A 16,497-nucleotide genomic window follows, 5' to 3' on the forward strand; every position below is an offset into this window, starting at 1 on the left:
CAAGGTAGGTTGAGAGCAAGTGTGACCTTCTCTGAGTTGGGGTCGGGGAAGAGGAAACAGCTACGGGGAAGGGGTTTGAGAGCCACTTACGGTGAAGGGAAAGCCACGTTTCCATCTGAGACAGAGGTGGACAGCAGGCTGGTGTCAGGATCTGCCGCTCCGCGGGCGTTTGCTCGTTACTCAGAGCAGGATTCCACACGACACTGAAGAAGAGGCTAGTTGGGGAGATGGTGTAGACTATGACGGGTGGATGGAAAATGGATTTCGCTACAGGTGGGGCTGACTGAAGGGGAAAGCAGGGGAAGAAAGCAAGGTGGGCGGGCTCTGTGCTTTAAACTAGAAGCAGAGAGACCGCAGCTGAAGTTAGACTGAGTTTGAGGCCAGGGAAAGGTTGCAGGTGCCTGTTAGTGGTCAGGGAAGGAGTTTGCCGACCAGGCCTTCTACCTCCATTGTGGGAATTCAAAACGCCTCTCTGCCGTGTGAGTATCTATATCTGTTTTTGCTTTGACGATGTTTTCTTAGCTTCTGATGATAACAGTGTAATTGGGTAGACGGTAGGCAAAGGGTACTGGGAATGGGGATAGGAGGCCAGGCTGAGGCTACGCCTGGATGGGTGTGTATTTTTACCCAAGGATCTCTGTAGTACAGTGGGCACACGTAAGTATTTGTTGAAATAATTGATCCATATGACTGATCACTGTCATCACTGTTGCATAGTATGGCTTGTGTCTGACTGCACTTGGTGCTAAGTGTTGTAGCAGGAGACTCCTGGCCTCATTTTAGAAGTTTAATGGAGCAAACAAACATTTTGAAGCAAACACAGCGCTTGTCCTGCTATTATGAAAAAAGACTGCGCTAAGAATCAAGATTCTGGTTTCCAGGCTTTTGTGACCTCGGCAGAGTTTGGTTCTGTGGTTTCTAAAGACCTTTGCCGCTGGAGGCAGTGTCGTAGGATAGAGAGTGGCTTCACAACTAGTCATATGTTGTGATCCCAGTCCTTGCTCAGCCCCTTGGGCCTTGGAATTTAGCCAACCCATCTGGTCCTCGGGGTCTTCATTTTTAAGTGAAAAAAGAAGAGATAATTGATCTCGGAGGGTCGTTGCAAAGATTAAATGAGACAACGTGAGGCAGTATGTTAAGTTCTTAAGCACTTTCTGGGACATACTAAATGCTCAGTAATAGCACTTCGTTTTTTTCTTTCCTTCCCTAGTCCCCCCATTTACATTTATCATCCCGTACATTTTCAGGGGTCAGAGAACTATTTCACTGTGGGAGCGCAGGGTGTAGTTGAGCCAAAGACCTCTTACAACACATGCCTTCTTCCCGCTGTGGGAGTAACTTCTCGTTTGGCGGGAAAGTTGCCTCCACGTTATGAGCTCCTTTTTCATGTGGTACGTGCTTGTGCAGCAGGGCCTGGGTGTTCTAGAAAGGGAAAGTGTCTCAGAAAAAAACAGGGATTACATTTCCCTGCACATATGCGCGTGTTTGAAATTAAGAGGAAAGGGCTTTTGCCAAGTCTGCGTCTTGCTTTGGACACTTGTTCTGAACCTGAAAGTTCTTGGCAGCTCTCACGGCACGTACCTCCCTTCATCTGTCCCTGGACTGGACATACGTTGGGAATGCATAGTTTATTTTCCCAGTGCCTCATCTGGGTGCACTCCCCTGATGGTGTCAGTTAGTTACAAAAAAAGGGGGAAACCTTTATCTCTGATGTTCCCCGCACCACCGAGAGAACAAGCTGGCATAACTTTCTCTGACACTGTGAATACTTTAAAACTTTGTTTCCAAACAGTTTGAAGAAAACCCTATTTATACCGACGTCTGTGTAGACTTTGCGTCTCCCAGAAAAACTTGCGTCAGTGTCACCAAAGCCAGCGGAGGAAGATGTGGAGGGGCATTGCCATGCGTTCTGTATATTTCTGTTTTATTTTGGGACTTGGGGTGGGGGAGAGAATGACTCTTTGTGGAGTGAAAACTAGGGTGTACTGACGTTTTTGCTCTCTGGGTTGCTCTGATAAAATTTAGACTCACCCCCTCCCCCCACAAAATCTTCTATGCACCTCGGCTAAATGAAGTAAAATAAGAACCGAGTGAGCTGATGTCCTCGTTCACTTAATATGTAATGCCAGCGCTGTCAGCGCCAGGTTTACTTAAGCCTCTCTTGTTTTTATTTTCATCATAGAATGTTTCTCTTTAGATTCCTTGAGTTAGATGCTGCAAGCCAGGGAAATAAATTTGTAGAGCATGAGCATGAGAGAGCCACCTCGCTGCTTTTTTGTTCTTACAGCAGTGCTGGCACACATGCGTTTTCCAGACGATAGGACCCTGATCCTGAGGGTTATTGTCTTTATGTTTAGAGGGAAGGTGACGGTTGTTAGCATTATCTGAACAGAGTGGGCTTTGCTGTTTGAGGGGACACGTTGTCCACATCCTTCCCTGAGACATCTTTTTCGTGGCTCATTTTCCCAATGGGCAGGGAAGTCTGGCTTTGTCTGCTTACCCAGTGTGATGCCCCACGTTCTTTTGCTAAGGGAGAAATGTGGAGGAACAATGTCAGTGGTACCCCTGAGACCACGAAGGGTTAGTAAGGAGTCTGAGGCATTCTGAGGCTGCACGTAAAACTGGAGCAAAGGCTGGGGGGGAGCAGCCCCGTCCTGGACGTCTGCCTCCTCCCTTTATCCAAGCACTGCTCTTGCAGTTTCTCTCCCTGGGTCTTTTTGGGGCCCCTGCACGCGCTGGTCCCCACAGACAGAGGTGGAGGCTACCGTTGCCTGATGGGTCTGGTCTCTGTTCTGCAGGCTCGGACCCTGGAGCAGGTTGGTCTCCTTTGGGTTCTGCCATGCAGGGGCACCAAAGCATTGGGGTTTTCGCTCCAGGGTCTCAGGGGAGCCTGCAGCCCAGCAGGTCGTCCCAGGTGCTCTACGTCACTCCTGCCCAGGAGGCAGCAGTCAAGGTCGGGAGCCAGCCTGCTGGCGGTCTGCCTCGGTCCTCCTGTCCGACACTTCACCTAGAAGAGCAAATACTCCTTCCTCCATTACTCTTTCCAAAGGGCGGGGGAGGAAGGAGTAGGTTATGAATATTTAATCAGGGAAAAGTAGACCCACATTATTTGGATAAACTACTTAACAGCGGTGCGAGCCCCTCCTCGGACGGGGGTAGATGCCGCCTCTTCAGCCTCACCCCAGCCGACTGCATCCTTTTTCATCTTTAATCATCTCTTCTCGGTTTCCTTTGAGTGGGGATCTGCGAAGGCTCCCGTCTCTCCATCAAACCGCATCTCTAATTTAAACGGCTGTTAATAAGGGTTAAATCTGCAGGCTGAGCTGGCCCTTCGCTTGTAACTTGCAAAGGGGGAGAAATCAATGGAGCAGGAAGCCAGAGGGGCGTCCATTTTGAAAAGCCGTAATGAATTACGTTTCCTTAGGAAAGCTGGCATCCTCCAGTTCTGCTCCCACAGCCTCCCTTTCACGTGGCCAAGCCCTCTGCGACACATCAAATTTAATGAGACTGCACAGATCTCAAATAAGGAAGGGGAGCGCTGCTGCTGGGGCACTTTATTAGGGAGGATCAGAGAAAACTCGCTGGCTTTTAAAAGGAGCCCTTAAAGGCGAAGGGTCTTTTGGGAGGAGTGGAAGGAGGTCCTTAATTTCAATGTTTCATGTCCCTTCTGGAGCACTTGAATGACCTAATTCAATGTGGGCTTTTGGGTCTCAGCGCTGCCAAACAGGTCCTCAAACCTCCGGACCATGGAAGACCAAAGGGATTGTGGTAGGTAATTAGGGACCTTTTGATTTAGGCTCCACCTCCCCACCCCCGTGGGCCATTAGAAGGAAATGGAGAGAGAGATTCTGTAACTGTCTTCCATGTGATGAATCATTGTCGTAACCATATTTTCCTAATCAATAATTCAATCACTTATTTAGCGAAGAGGACTGCACTTAAGCACACAATGGACAAGACACTTTGAAATCTAGAAAAATCTGGCGTATGTACACATTGGCTCTAGGTTTAAGAAGCAGGGCATTATCTGGGCATCAGGAGACTTTTGTTCAAGGATCAGCTTTGTCGCTAATTTACAAAGCTTCTGTGATAAGCTGCTATAACTCGGATCTCAATGCACTTGTGTATAAAATGAGAAGGTGAGGATCATCTCTGGTTCTCCATTGAGACCCGGAGCTCTGAGTCAGTCTTGGAAAAGAGAAGAGAGGATGGTGCTAAACCAAGAAGACTTGAGAAGCTAGACACAGCTCCAGGGAACCGCTGCACCTCTCTTTATGAATTCTCCCAGAACGACTTTGCTGGCACTCAGCGCTCTGGGCGTTGCACCTGGAGCCTCTCTTGTCCCCCAGTCCCTATTGACAAGAAGGTTTTTCTTATGCCTGGCGTAAGGCAAATAATAATAAATGATAGCTGACGTGTACAATGCCGTTATCATATTCCAGGCACCGGGCTGAGTGATTTATGAGCGTTATATTGAGAGGTGCGGTCGATAAGGACACAGACTGGCACCAGCCTTCCTGGGGTCAAATCACCACTTGGCCACTTCCTAGCTGTGTGACCTTGGGCAAGTTACTGAACAATGTCTGGCACATAGTAGGTGCTAGAGAAGTGCTCGGGCTGTGATCTCATTTAAACCTTGAAATATTCCTGGGAGGTAGGTAGGACTGTTCCCATTTTACAGACAGGAACCTGTAACTCAGTGGTTTCCTTGAGGTCACCGAGTTGGTAAGAGGCAGTGCTGAGAATCAGGCAGAGTCTGAGCTCCCAACCAGTGTTCTCATGCTCTACTTTTGGGCTTTTAAAAGATCTGTTTGGTGTTACAATGGAAGTGAATTCAACCAGCATCTTGGCGTAGGGACACTCCCCTCCACATCTCTGTCTCGAGCCCTCGGGTTTCTCTTCACTCAGCATTTCCTTTGATCTCATGTTTGGTAAGGTTGCATCATTGTTCCTGCTTCCATTTCTTTTCTTACTCGTGTGGCATTCTCTTCGAGGCCGTTGCATCTTTCCCTTGTGATTCCACTTGGAGACCTACTTACGGCATCTCCCGTTGTGCCACTGGTCAGGTGAGCAGGGCAGCGGGCCAGCAACAGGGATGGGGGCAGGCCCAACCCACCTAACCGGGACCGAAAGGGAAGTAGCCCACCAGGGAGGTCTAGGTCACTCTGCATCCCAAGTGTCAGCTTTCTGAAGCACAGAAGCTCAGAGTAAATAGCAGCTGAAAAAGGAAGGATGACAAAGAGACTCCATGTGACGATGGGAGTCCAGAGAGGTGAGGTCAGAGGATGAAGCATTGCGACACTGTGACCTTATTGGAAGAATCCGGAGGACAGCACTGAATTAAACGTCTTACTTTATTTTCTTCCCTGCTGCAAACTAACAAGGGGGGTTCAAACCGAAGAGCCCAAGAGGCATGCCAAGGCGGTGAGACCAGCTGTTGGGCCCATCTACCCCTCTGGCTTCACACTTTAGCCCATGGTCTGATGTCATCACTGGGTAGACAGAGGGGAGACAGCTAGTGCGTACAATTTGCAATTTATTTATTTAAAGTCATGTCTTCTTTGTGTCCTCTGCTGCTTATGGTGGTGCATCCTATCTCTCTGCTCATGCCACCATCTTAGTCTTGAAGCTTCCTGGGTGTCAGGACCACCTTGTCTCTTCTTTCCTCTTGTGTCTCTGGCTCTTGTTCCAGTGAAGGGCACGATTGGCCTTGACTCTTTCTTAGAAGAGTCTTTCTTGGAGTAACTGAGTGTTCCCGGGGAGGCCTTTCCTCTTTCCTCTGCCCTTTCTGGTTCTCAGCAGCCAACCTGGGCAATGGGTATCCTCTGACGACAGATGGAACTGGAGTTATTCAGCTTGTGATAAACTCTACATCCAGGGTAAAACCAAATTAGTCACTGTGGGTTGCAGCAAGTATCTTCAGCTGGTCTGGAGAACTAGGCATGGGACTTCCTTTGAGCCTGAGCTGGAAACGGAGCCAACAATGGAAATCTGAGACATAATTCAGGGATACACTAACAATTTCCAATGAACTGATAAGACACAGGGACTACAATAGCACGAGCTCCACTCAATTCTGGGGCACTGAAGACTGGCTTGACCCTGTGTTTTCTTGGTCATTATTGTTCTAACCAATGATGTAGAGGATGGCAAGGGAAAGAGACTTCAAGGATACAGATAAGACTGTTGGGCTGCACCCCAGCTTCAAGACAGAAGAGCCTGGAGTCAGCAACAGAGAAGCAGTGGTTTAATGGACAGGGGGTTCTTATACATCTGAGGCATGGTCCTGGAGTGACACCCCACTGTGTGTGGTGGACAGTGAGTGGGACATGGTGGCAGTCTTCGCTCTTCGGGGTAGAAAGAGGTTGCCAGTTATAGGGGGAATTGACATCGGGTTGGCTCATCAGTTACCAGAGAAACCAGCACAGGGGCACACCCTTCACCACCCCTTTGATAGAACAACCCCTAGCTGGCGTCTGGGGCAAGTATGTAGGGGGTCGGTCCTGTGAGTAGGGCAGAGGGGAAGTAGGCGCTGGGGGAGCAGGGGATGGATGTCCAGAGAGCAAGAGAACAGCCACCTCGAGTGGCCTGACCATGCGTGGACTTAATGCCAGTGACATCTGGGTTTTTAGACCTAAGAAGCTATCTGATGTGGAACTGGCGTGCTGAGCCCTGGAAAAACGTAAACACCCAGGATCTGCTCAACCTGATGGCTCCTGCAGACGTGCTGCACCCAGCCAAGTACTTCTTTCTACATAGAGCTGAGAGGCTTATAATATGAGCCAGGAGAAAGATGACACTTTAGCCGACAGAGGATGGTGGATGTCTGTACGGATAGTTCACAGCCATGGGTTTGGAATCCCCAGTTGTGGCACTGAGATCTGAAGGGAGACACCGCCACGGTCACTGTTAGCTTCTTGCAGAACCACCACCACTCCGTCTGAGTCTGGGAGTGGTTTGTAGGGGACCTCAAGACAGTAGATTTGGAAGGAAACATCATACAACATGCTTTGCTTGTCTCTTTGTCTTTGTTTTTAAAATTTCCTCTTGGGAAGTGGCTATTCACAGGTAGTAATCTGGCATCCACTGTGTGCAGAGCTGACAATATATGCCACGTGGTGGACGGAAGGGTAAGGAAGAGAATGTTCTTCCCACAAGGTGCTTGAAGACACAGGTGAACAATCAGAGCCATTGGGCAGGTGACATACCTACGTGGGCCTTAGCTTCCACTGCTGTGAAATTAATTAGCAGAGCAGCCACTTCATACGGTCATTTGGAGATTAAACAAGATACTGTGTAAGGAGCCCTCAGCACGTGGCATGATGCAGAGAAAGTTCTTGAAAAGGTCTGCAATAATCACGGTTGTTCTCAGGCATAAAGGATGAAAGATAGCAAGCTCATGGCAGCTAAACTCCACGAACGGGCTTCTTGCTGAAGAAACATGGAGATCAAGAAAGATCAACTTGAGGTTTAAGAGTAAACCTTTATAAACCAGCTTTATAATGACAAAACAAAAACAGATAAACCAAAAAACCTGAAAAATGATTGGATCAATTCTATGATTTCACAGTGGGCTGGTTTTGGGAAAAAAAATACTGTCCGTGTAAAATCACATTTGCTTGTTCACTTACAGTAATTGACCTGCTGTCTTCAGTGAGGCGTAGCCCGTGTGTGCAAACAACGGTGGCGCATGTGTCAGCGTTCCCTGCTGCTCCGCTCTCCGCCAGGCCTGCGCTTGGGCAAGTCCACTGGGCTTCCTAGGGGGGTGAAACCCAGGGTGGTTAAAAAGCGGAGGCAAAGCTATGAAAATTAGCACCAGTCCTAGCTGGCAGTAAAAGAGGGACTTGGCGGTGTTAGACACGGGCCGAGATGAAGGTCTCCCGAAGGGCATTTGTAAGGGCACAAGGGGACAACTCAACAATAAGCCCATTTTGCTACTCAAGGAGCAACACTTGAAGACTGTGGTCGGTGCCAGAGCCTGGGACAAGCCTGGGGACAAGGATCAGATTCTAGCTTTCTGAAGCTACTTCAACAAGTACAGCACAGAGGAACTGGGGAGCGCTGCGGAAAGAGAATTCTGTTCTCTGGGCCGAGTGGCTAAGCCACCACCAGTGCCGCGTGCCCCACATCCCACACCCTGCACTGGACACACTCCTGAGATGCCTTGTCCTTGTCTCTGGGCAGAGTTTCCAAGGGCTCCTCCTTGGCTCTTCCTCCCCTCTCCTGAAAAAGTGAAAGACAGAAGAGAAGATGGAAGAGAGAGGGAGGAAGGGAGGGTCTCTTCCCAGGAAGTAAGGCATTTGCATAGTGGATGAAGCTTCGGTCAGAGAAGGGCCCATTGAGGGTTAAATAAGTGAGAAAAAAGAATGCAAAACATCAAGACTCAGTAATGCCAAGAGGTTAGGTCTATTGAAAAGCCAAGGACATTTGGCTGAGCTGTGGTGAGGGAAGTGGTGTTAAATTCAGGCATTTCAACTCTGACTTTGGGCAGACTTCAAAACGAACAGGCTAAACTCCTAGCAATGATGCCGAGTCTTGTATATCCGACGGTCCCAGGGGGCTGCCCTGCCTCCCCCTCCCCTGAGTCCCCCGGAGCCCCCCCTCCCCACCAGAGCAGTGAAGGAATGTAGGTGGAATCTGCCCAGGCTGGGGGGCTGGGGCTGGACCTGGACCAGAGATAACAGAATTCACAGCCCAAGTGGGCCAGCGCCCAGGGGCTCAGAAAGACAGAGAGTTTGCAAGGCAGGGAAGATATTAACCACCCAGCCTCCGGGTCTGTACCTGACTCCAAAATTGCAAGATGTTGTACGCTTTTCCCTCGGGTTTTTGACTCCTTTCTTTCTTTCTCCATTTCCCTCCTTTAAGTGACTGTGCGCTCTGTTTCTCCGCTCAGTGAGGAGGAGAGGTGGGGGCTGGCGAGGGGGGAGAGGATCAGGAAGCCGGAAGGCACAGCTCAACAACCCGACCTTCGTCAGCTGCATGAAAATCATTCCAGATTTGAAAAGGGCTTTGGTGAGATTTACTGTTGGGGTGTCTGCGACTTTGCCAAACAAGATTCTTTTGTCTCTCTTCCCTCGTGCCTGGGTCTGCCAGTCTCCCCTGAGCTCTGCTACTTCTGAGGAGTCAAATCTTAAGGGAAAACACAGTTTGGAAGAAGGTGTTTCACCGAGGGACAGAGAGCAGGCTGTCCGATGTTTATGTAACCTGGCGGAAGGGAGGCTGTGTCTTGAGACAGAAGGTGGTGCTCTGGAAATAAAGACTGGAGGAGGAGAAGGGTAGAGAAGAAAGAGGGAAGGAAGGAAGGAGGAAAGGAAGGGACAGATTAAAAAAAAAAAAAAGGGCAAACAAGCCATCACTTTGAGGTCGCAGGGAAATAAGTACATGAGGAAAGGAGTATAACATAATATAATATAGATGCATATTTCCAAATCTCCCCCCACTGTCTGTTAGAATTATGGAGCTCTGAACAAACAGCCTGGCAGAGACATGAACTTAACCTTGAAAAGCAGGCAGGTTGGGAGTTGATGGCATTTAAAACATTCTAAACAACAACAAGCCCCCTTGTTTATGCAGTGAGGTTCCACCGGGCGCCTGCGATTCATACTCAAAGCAACCAAGAGCTGAAATGTATGTCACTAAGAACAGTCGGGGAAGCAGAGCATCTGATTTAAATGAAAACAGGGTACAGCGGGGATGGCTGTTTGCACCAGGACTCACTTCTAATTGGGTTATTGAACCCAACCCAATCTGCCTCGTAAAAGCTTGAAACTCAACTCCCAGGCTGATTCAGGGGGGAAAGGCCCTTAAAACCCCTTCTTCTCCTACAGGGTCTTGAACTTGGAATGTAGGCCAGATCAGATGGATATTAGGAGGCTATCCGAGGCGTGCTTTCTGTGTGCATGCACAGAACTTCCTTGCAGCCCCAGGGAGGTTTCTTCCCAAACTCAGGCCCCCACGTGTGTGCACCCCACAGGAGCATCCGTGAGCACCAGGAAGGGGATGTCTGGAGCCCCCCGGGGAAAATGCTTTTACAGTATTTCCAACTGTTCTGCATTTCAGCATGAATATAAGGTAGAAGAGACAAGGAAATGAAGGGAAGACCTGCCACTCACTGAGTGAGGACCTACTAAACGCCCCCAAGGCCTTGGGCTGAGCGCACCTTTTGCATTTAACGCTGCAATTCACTCCGCTTAATAGCTGCTTTTAGAACCCTGTTTTAACACATGGCATGTCCTAAGGTAAACTGCCTTCAAGGCCATTTCTCTTTGCAAAGCCAGCTGTGAGGAGCTGGAAGGCACACAGCTGCAGACAGCTGGCGGGCGGGACTGTCAGGGGATCCTGGCAGGAGTGAACTCAGGCCGCAGAAGGGAGGGCGCATCTGAGTCCACGTCTGAGGGAGGGGCTGCTTCTGCCTTTGCTGGCCCCCGGCTTCCACTGCCCTTCTTGTGTATCTGATGGACCCGAATCCAGTTACCTGGGAACTAAAGCAGGTTTCCCCAAGTCCTCTTTCTACATTTTTAGTTTCCCATGTAGGGTGTTAAGATTTTACCCTCCTAAGACCACTTCACCCTTTGACTCCCTCTGACTTGCAAATCATCTCTCTGAAGACCTAGAAGACGCCTTTTGTGGGCTGTAGCAGAAACAGGGCAAAACTCTTGAAGCCAAAGAAGGTTCTAGAAGAATGCCTGGCAGGGGGTGAAGGAGGCACTCCCCCTGTTGCCAGTGAAAGATTTGCCCCCAGGCACGAGGACAGAATCTACCCTGGTTTCTCTCCATTCAATTTTTCTAGAGCCACTCTCTAAAGGAGCGGCTTGAGCTCTGGGGACAGTGCCCAGTGATTTAACCTCATGGGAATTCCCTCATCATCAATACAAAAACTAATACAGCTAGAAAATGCTACTAGCCCTTCCCAGCATGGACTGTCCTCAGGCTTGGCTTTTGAACTTCATTGCTGAGACTTATTGGGTTAACAGAAAATGCTCTGAAAAACATGTCCTGAGCAGGGAGAATAAAGAGGTCACAAAATGACCGAAGAAGCAGCAGCTCCTCATTGACCATGGGACCTGGCCTGAGCCTTGGGTCCGTATACCCATCGTTGTCATGTTCAAAGTACCCAGAAAAGCCAAATTTCCTGCCACTCTGGTGGTTCAAAGCTAGCCGTGCTCGGGGAGCAGTATCCAAGGTCAGCCAAGGTGTGGGGAGAATCTCAGGCGACAGACAGGAAGTATGTGTAGGGGTGGGAGCCAAGGAGGTCAGCAGTAGTTCAGGAAGGAGATTGTGAGGTGGGGCAATAGCCAAAGGTTCAGGACACAAGTTGAGAACCTGGCAAGAGTGAGAGGGAGTCTGTACTGATTAGGTACTGGTCACATGGCAGTGTGCTGGGTCCAAGCCAACTTTTCATCTATACCAAGGCAATGGTCTACTGCCCGGGACACATAGAATACTGATGCTTTGTATTTGTTTTGTCGTTTACGAAATCTCCTTGCCCCGATCCTCTCAGGTAAACAGGGTAGGTAATATTGTTCCCATTTAATTGACTTTGAAGCTCAGATTAAGAGAGATGAAGAGATTTGCCCACTGTTACCAATGGCAGAGACAGACCTAGAACTCAGCGCTGGTGATGCCGAGTTCAACGCTCTGTCTCCTATATCGTATGACTCAATAATGTTGTTTAAAAAGAAAAACTCGAGGGAAGGAAGGACTGGATAAGGGCAGCTTCTAGAATTCCAGGCATTGCTAAACTTTTCCAGCGGTGCTTCCGTCACCTGAAATTGCTCCACCTGTTTTCTGCCCCTTGGTCTTTTCCTCAAACCACAACATCACCAGCAATCGTTTATTTGGTCCACTCTGGTCCTCTGATCATCCTCGAGCTCAGAGGGCGTCCCATGACTGGAAGCTGTGCTTGGAGACAGAGAAAGGTGCTCCTCCCAAGGAGGAGTCCTGCCTTGCTTCTCTGAGGGTTGGAGGACAGTGCCAATGAGACCACATATATGAAAAATTTTTTAAAGTGTGAAGCACTGTATATAGTCATTCATTTGTTAAATGAAAAAAAAAATATTTTTAAGTGCCCACACTGTGCTAGGTACCATGTTTGCTGCTGAGGATACAAAGGTGAATAAAATATACCCAAATAGAGAAATGAAAAAAAAAATGTGGTGGAAGTAAGCCACATATCGCCTGGTTATTTGGTCCCACACACTGCACAAAACGCTGAACGTAGATTGTCTTTTTAATTCTTCAACATACCCCAAAGAGGGCGTTATTATCATCCCAATTGACAGATGAGGCACGAGGTTCAGTAACGTGCCCAAAGAAGCCTGGATTTGAGGCCTGGGACCTTGACTCCAGGGCGAGTGCTCTTGCCTCGTAAGATGAGCTGTGATGCAGGATAGAGTCAGAGATGCAGGCTTAGGTGAAAGGATGATGATAAGGGAGCTGGGACAGGCTCCACGGAGGAGGGATATCTGAAGATGGGGAACTTACCAGGAGGCAGGGGGATGGTAGGGGGTCTACCCCAGGCTGAGGGAAGAGCATGTAAAGGGGTGTGACATAGGACCAAGGGGAAGCAGCAGGCGACAAGGAGCTGTTTCCTCAACCTCTTCATTTTCTGGGTTCATTTCTCATGTTTTAATATCAATGTGTAAAACACTTCTGCTCTGAATTTCTATGTTTTTCTTTCCATTAAGTAATAACTCCATTCAAGGAAAAACCATTCTGGGTGGTAAGGAGGGTCACTATTTATTTATTTAAAATGTGGGCAAACCCCTAATCAAAACTATCGTCATCTAAGCTGGCGTTTCCCCCAGTGTGTGCTTTGTGAAAACTTTTGCCTAAGGCTTTCAGACTTGGTTTGCTAGTTAAAATAATATAATTTGGCAATTGCTGAGGCTTTGTGTGCGTCTGTTGTGTGTTTAAGTGGAACCTCATGGCAGATTGGGGAAATCAGGTCACAAAGGCTGCTTGAGAGCTACCACCCTTTGGAAATTCATGATAGGATTCCATCTCTCTGTGTTCCCATCTTCAACAAACTGGAACCATTTTCATCATCTTTGAGGTCATCGTTTTTGACCCTGGGTTCTGTAGAATTCCGTAGTCATTATGGGACCATGGGTTAGTCCCCCTGGGGGAAAACTGTTTGGGATGTGTATTAATATGGTCAAACAGAAATAGGTAGACGTGTATGCAGAATGCATAAAGGAATCCAGGAAACTGAAAGTAACTTAGAAGGTTGAGCATTCATAGGAGTTTAACTTGCAGGAGGCATTAGATGAGACTGTGGGAAGTGGTGCTGAACAGGGAGGCAAACTGGCATTACCTGCATAATTTCTATCCTCATTTGAACTTCCACTGTTAATTTTGAAACTTACCTTTTAACTGTTTTACCATTCAAATCTATTACCTTTAGAAGAAATAACAGATACACCAAGAGTGCTCCTGGTGACTGGTTAGTGGTTCTCACTTTTGGGTGATAAGCTAACGCTTGTCCTTTTCAGGCTTTGGAAACCAAGCCTCAGAAGTTGGGTGATGTGGATAGAATCAGCGAAGAAATTAATAAGGAAAGATGGAACTAAAATTCAGGTCTTAGGACTTCCCAGCCAGTGATTTTTATAAGAGATCTTGTCAACAATCTGTGGCTTGCTTTCACTTCTTTGGAAAACCTCTTGGCAGAATATAGGATCTCAGGTAGAAATAGGATTGGCAGAATAGTTCCACTGGCAGAACCTATTCATAAAACTGGAATCTTCCTCTCTGGAGACATACGAGGAAAGTTATCTTTTGGGTATGACTTTAAAGAAGAGCTCCCTATCCTGAAGCAGGAGCATGTCTAAAACTTCCTTGATCAAGTTCTATCATCCTGAGGTTCCACTGCGTAGGGTTTCTTGTCTTCACGGTGATCAAGGAACCGAGGAGAGCATCGCACTCAGCCATTCTTACTGTTTTTTATTTGCCCCGGCAAAGCATCGACCTTTGACTGTTCCCCATTTCTTTCTATTGCCTCCACCAGTTGCATGTTCCTAATGTTGCTGCATAAATGAGTCTAATTAGGAACATAAGTCTCAGGCTGCAGAAAATCGCTTAGCTGCTCTCCATGAACACGGAGTTGAAAGGAAATAGAATTAAAATGCAGAGCAGAATCACAGCATCCACTTCTCCTCCTCCTCTCTCTCTCTCTGTCCCCACTTCCTCACCGCAGTAATTCTCTTCCCTCCATACTCCTAACCAGCATCTTGCCCCTTGGATTTTCATCTCCACTCATGCTTCTTTTATAGTCTCTTCCTACGCCTTACAGATGATGTAAAGCAGATATCTTCCCAAAGTTACTTCTGCTTTGTGTAGTAAATCATTTCCAGAGGCAAACTCTTCTCTTTTGTTCTGCAGGACTTTTTTTTTCTCCCCTTTCAGGTCTCATGTCGATCCATCCATTTACTCATCCCTCAGTATTTAATGATAGTTTATCAAAAGCAGATCTATTCAGACCAGGCGTTCGCCAACGCACAGGGAACATACTTCACACTTTGCACCCACTTCCGTCACTGTCGGAGCTGGAGGAGGGAGACTGTGTTCAGCTTTCAGTACATACGAGACCCTGGATAAGTGCACAATTTGTGGGCACGTATTATTGATATATTCTTTTTCTGGAGGCATAGCTAGCTGAAAGAGATCTGAAAAAAAAGTTAGTCCCTCTCTGTCTCTCTAGGAGATTGAGCCGATTTGAAATAATGCATAATAAGCAATAAGATATTAAAAGAGGTGAAAATCTAAGAGGCTGTGCCCACTTAGGGAAGGTTTGCATTGATCAAAAAAAAAGCTCGTTAAAGAATTAAGCTGAATTTTGAAAGATGGGTAATATTTGGATAATTAAAGAAGATGGACAATGTGGAGAATCTTTTATTTTCTAGACTGTGTTTTAAGTGCTGTATATATGTATATACATGTGTTTTAGCTTATTTAATCCATATGGAAACCTATGATGTAGTACTATTAGTGTATTCATTTTCTGGATGAGTAAATTGAACGGAGAGTTTCAGTCACACAGCTCAAAATTGTCAGAGTCAGAATCTGAAACTAGGTGGACTCACTGTAGAGCATATGTGCTTCTTCAAAACATTTTTCTATTGAAGCATATTTCATTTACAATATTCGTTTCAGGGGTACAGCAAAGTGATTCAGTTACACATATACATACATATGTATTTTTCTTTTCAGATTCTTTTCCATTATGTTATTACAAGAAATTGAATATAGTTCCCTGTGCTATACAGTAGGTCCTTGTTTATCTATCTTATTTATAGTAATGTGTGTCTGTTAATCCTCAACCCCCGATTTATCCCTTGCCACCCTTTCCTGTTTGGTAACCACAGTTTGTTTTCTGTCTGTGAGTCTGTTTTTGGTTTGTAAATAGACTTTGTATCTTTTTTCTGTAGTTTCAACATGTAAGTGATATTATATATTTATCTTTCTCTGTCTGACTTACTTCGCTCAGTATGATAATCTCTAGGTCCACCCATGTTGCTGCAAATAGCATTATTTCATTCTTTTTTGTGGCTGAGTAGTATTCCATTGTAAATATATACCAACCACATCTTCTTTATCCAGTCATCTGTCAATGGACATTTAGGTTGTTTCCATGTCTTGGCTAGTGTAAATAGTGCTACTATGAACATTAGGGTGCATGTGTCTTTTTGAATTAGAGTTTTCTCTGAATACATGCCCAGAAGTGGGATTGCTGGACCATAAGCTAAGTTTATTTTCAGTTTTTTAAGAATCCTCCATATTGTCCTCCATAGTGGCTGCACCAATTTACATTCCCACCAACAGTGTAGGAGGGTTCCTTTTTCTCCACACCCTCTCCAGCATTTATTATTTGTAGGCTTTTGAATGATGGCCATTCTGACTGGGGTGAGGTGATACCTCATTGTAGTTTTGATTTGCATTTCTGTAATAATCAGTGATGCTGAGCATCTTTTCATGTGCCTCTTGGCCATCTGGATGGACAGAAGACCTAAACAGACATTTCACCAGTGTAGCACATATGCTCTTAACCGTTGTGCGACAGACTCCTCAGGGTAGACAAGATGGGTGGAACAGGAGACGGGCCAGGTCTGTGAAAGAACCAGCTATGGCAGAGTGAAGGATGAAATGTTAGCACGCCTTACTTCACCAGAGAAACAAATCATTTCCTAAAAATCTCTCTGCTGTTTATCTGGGTTTTAAAAGGAATCTCTGATGATCCTTGCAAATTCAGCCCCAGGAAGCCACAACAATGGGTTAACTTTTTTCCTTGGGCTAAGTTTTATTTTTTCCCCTGGTAAAAATAATATTTAATACAGAGCTCAGACTGTTTGATTTATCGCCTGTTTGAAAATCCTTTTCATCACTGTATATTTTACCAGTAAATATTTAATCCTTGGCACCAAATGCCACCCTGTTTATTAACTTGAGAGTTCATATTTTATAGTAAACTAGATTCTAAAATATCCTATGAAGAGAAGGCTA

At 46.7% G+C, this 16,497-nt stretch overlaps 2 long non-coding RNA genes across 5 annotated transcripts in view; one reads left to right on the forward strand and one right to left on the reverse strand.

Moving 5' to 3' along the window:
* Positions 1-16,497, forward strand: part of LOC123611929 (uncharacterized) — a 184,014-nt gene that overhangs the window by 98,094 nt on the left and 69,423 nt on the right. The window lies entirely within an intron of this gene.
* LOC123611928 (uncharacterized) overlaps positions 1-16,497 on the reverse strand; it is a 175,612-nt gene that overhangs the window by 1,884 nt on the left and 157,231 nt on the right. For 2 of the 3 annotated variants that reach the window (XR_012503820.1, XR_012503819.1), the window contains exons 3-5: positions 8,782-14,587; positions 7,632-7,757; positions 91-7,431 (exon numbers count right to left, since the gene is read on the reverse strand). This is a non-coding gene — a long non-coding RNA (uncharacterized LOC123611928). The remainder of the gene's footprint in view (positions 1-90; positions 7,432-7,631; positions 7,758-8,781; positions 14,588-16,497) is intronic. The other variant, XR_012503821.1, reaches the window with a different exon arrangement.

Source organism: Camelus bactrianus, chromosome 33 (assembly GCF_048773025.1).
Source record: "Camelus bactrianus isolate YW-2024 breed Bactrian camel chromosome 33, ASM4877302v1, whole genome shotgun sequence".
In the NCBI taxonomy this organism is placed as follows: domain Eukaryota; kingdom Metazoa; phylum Chordata; class Mammalia; order Artiodactyla; family Camelidae; genus Camelus; species Camelus bactrianus.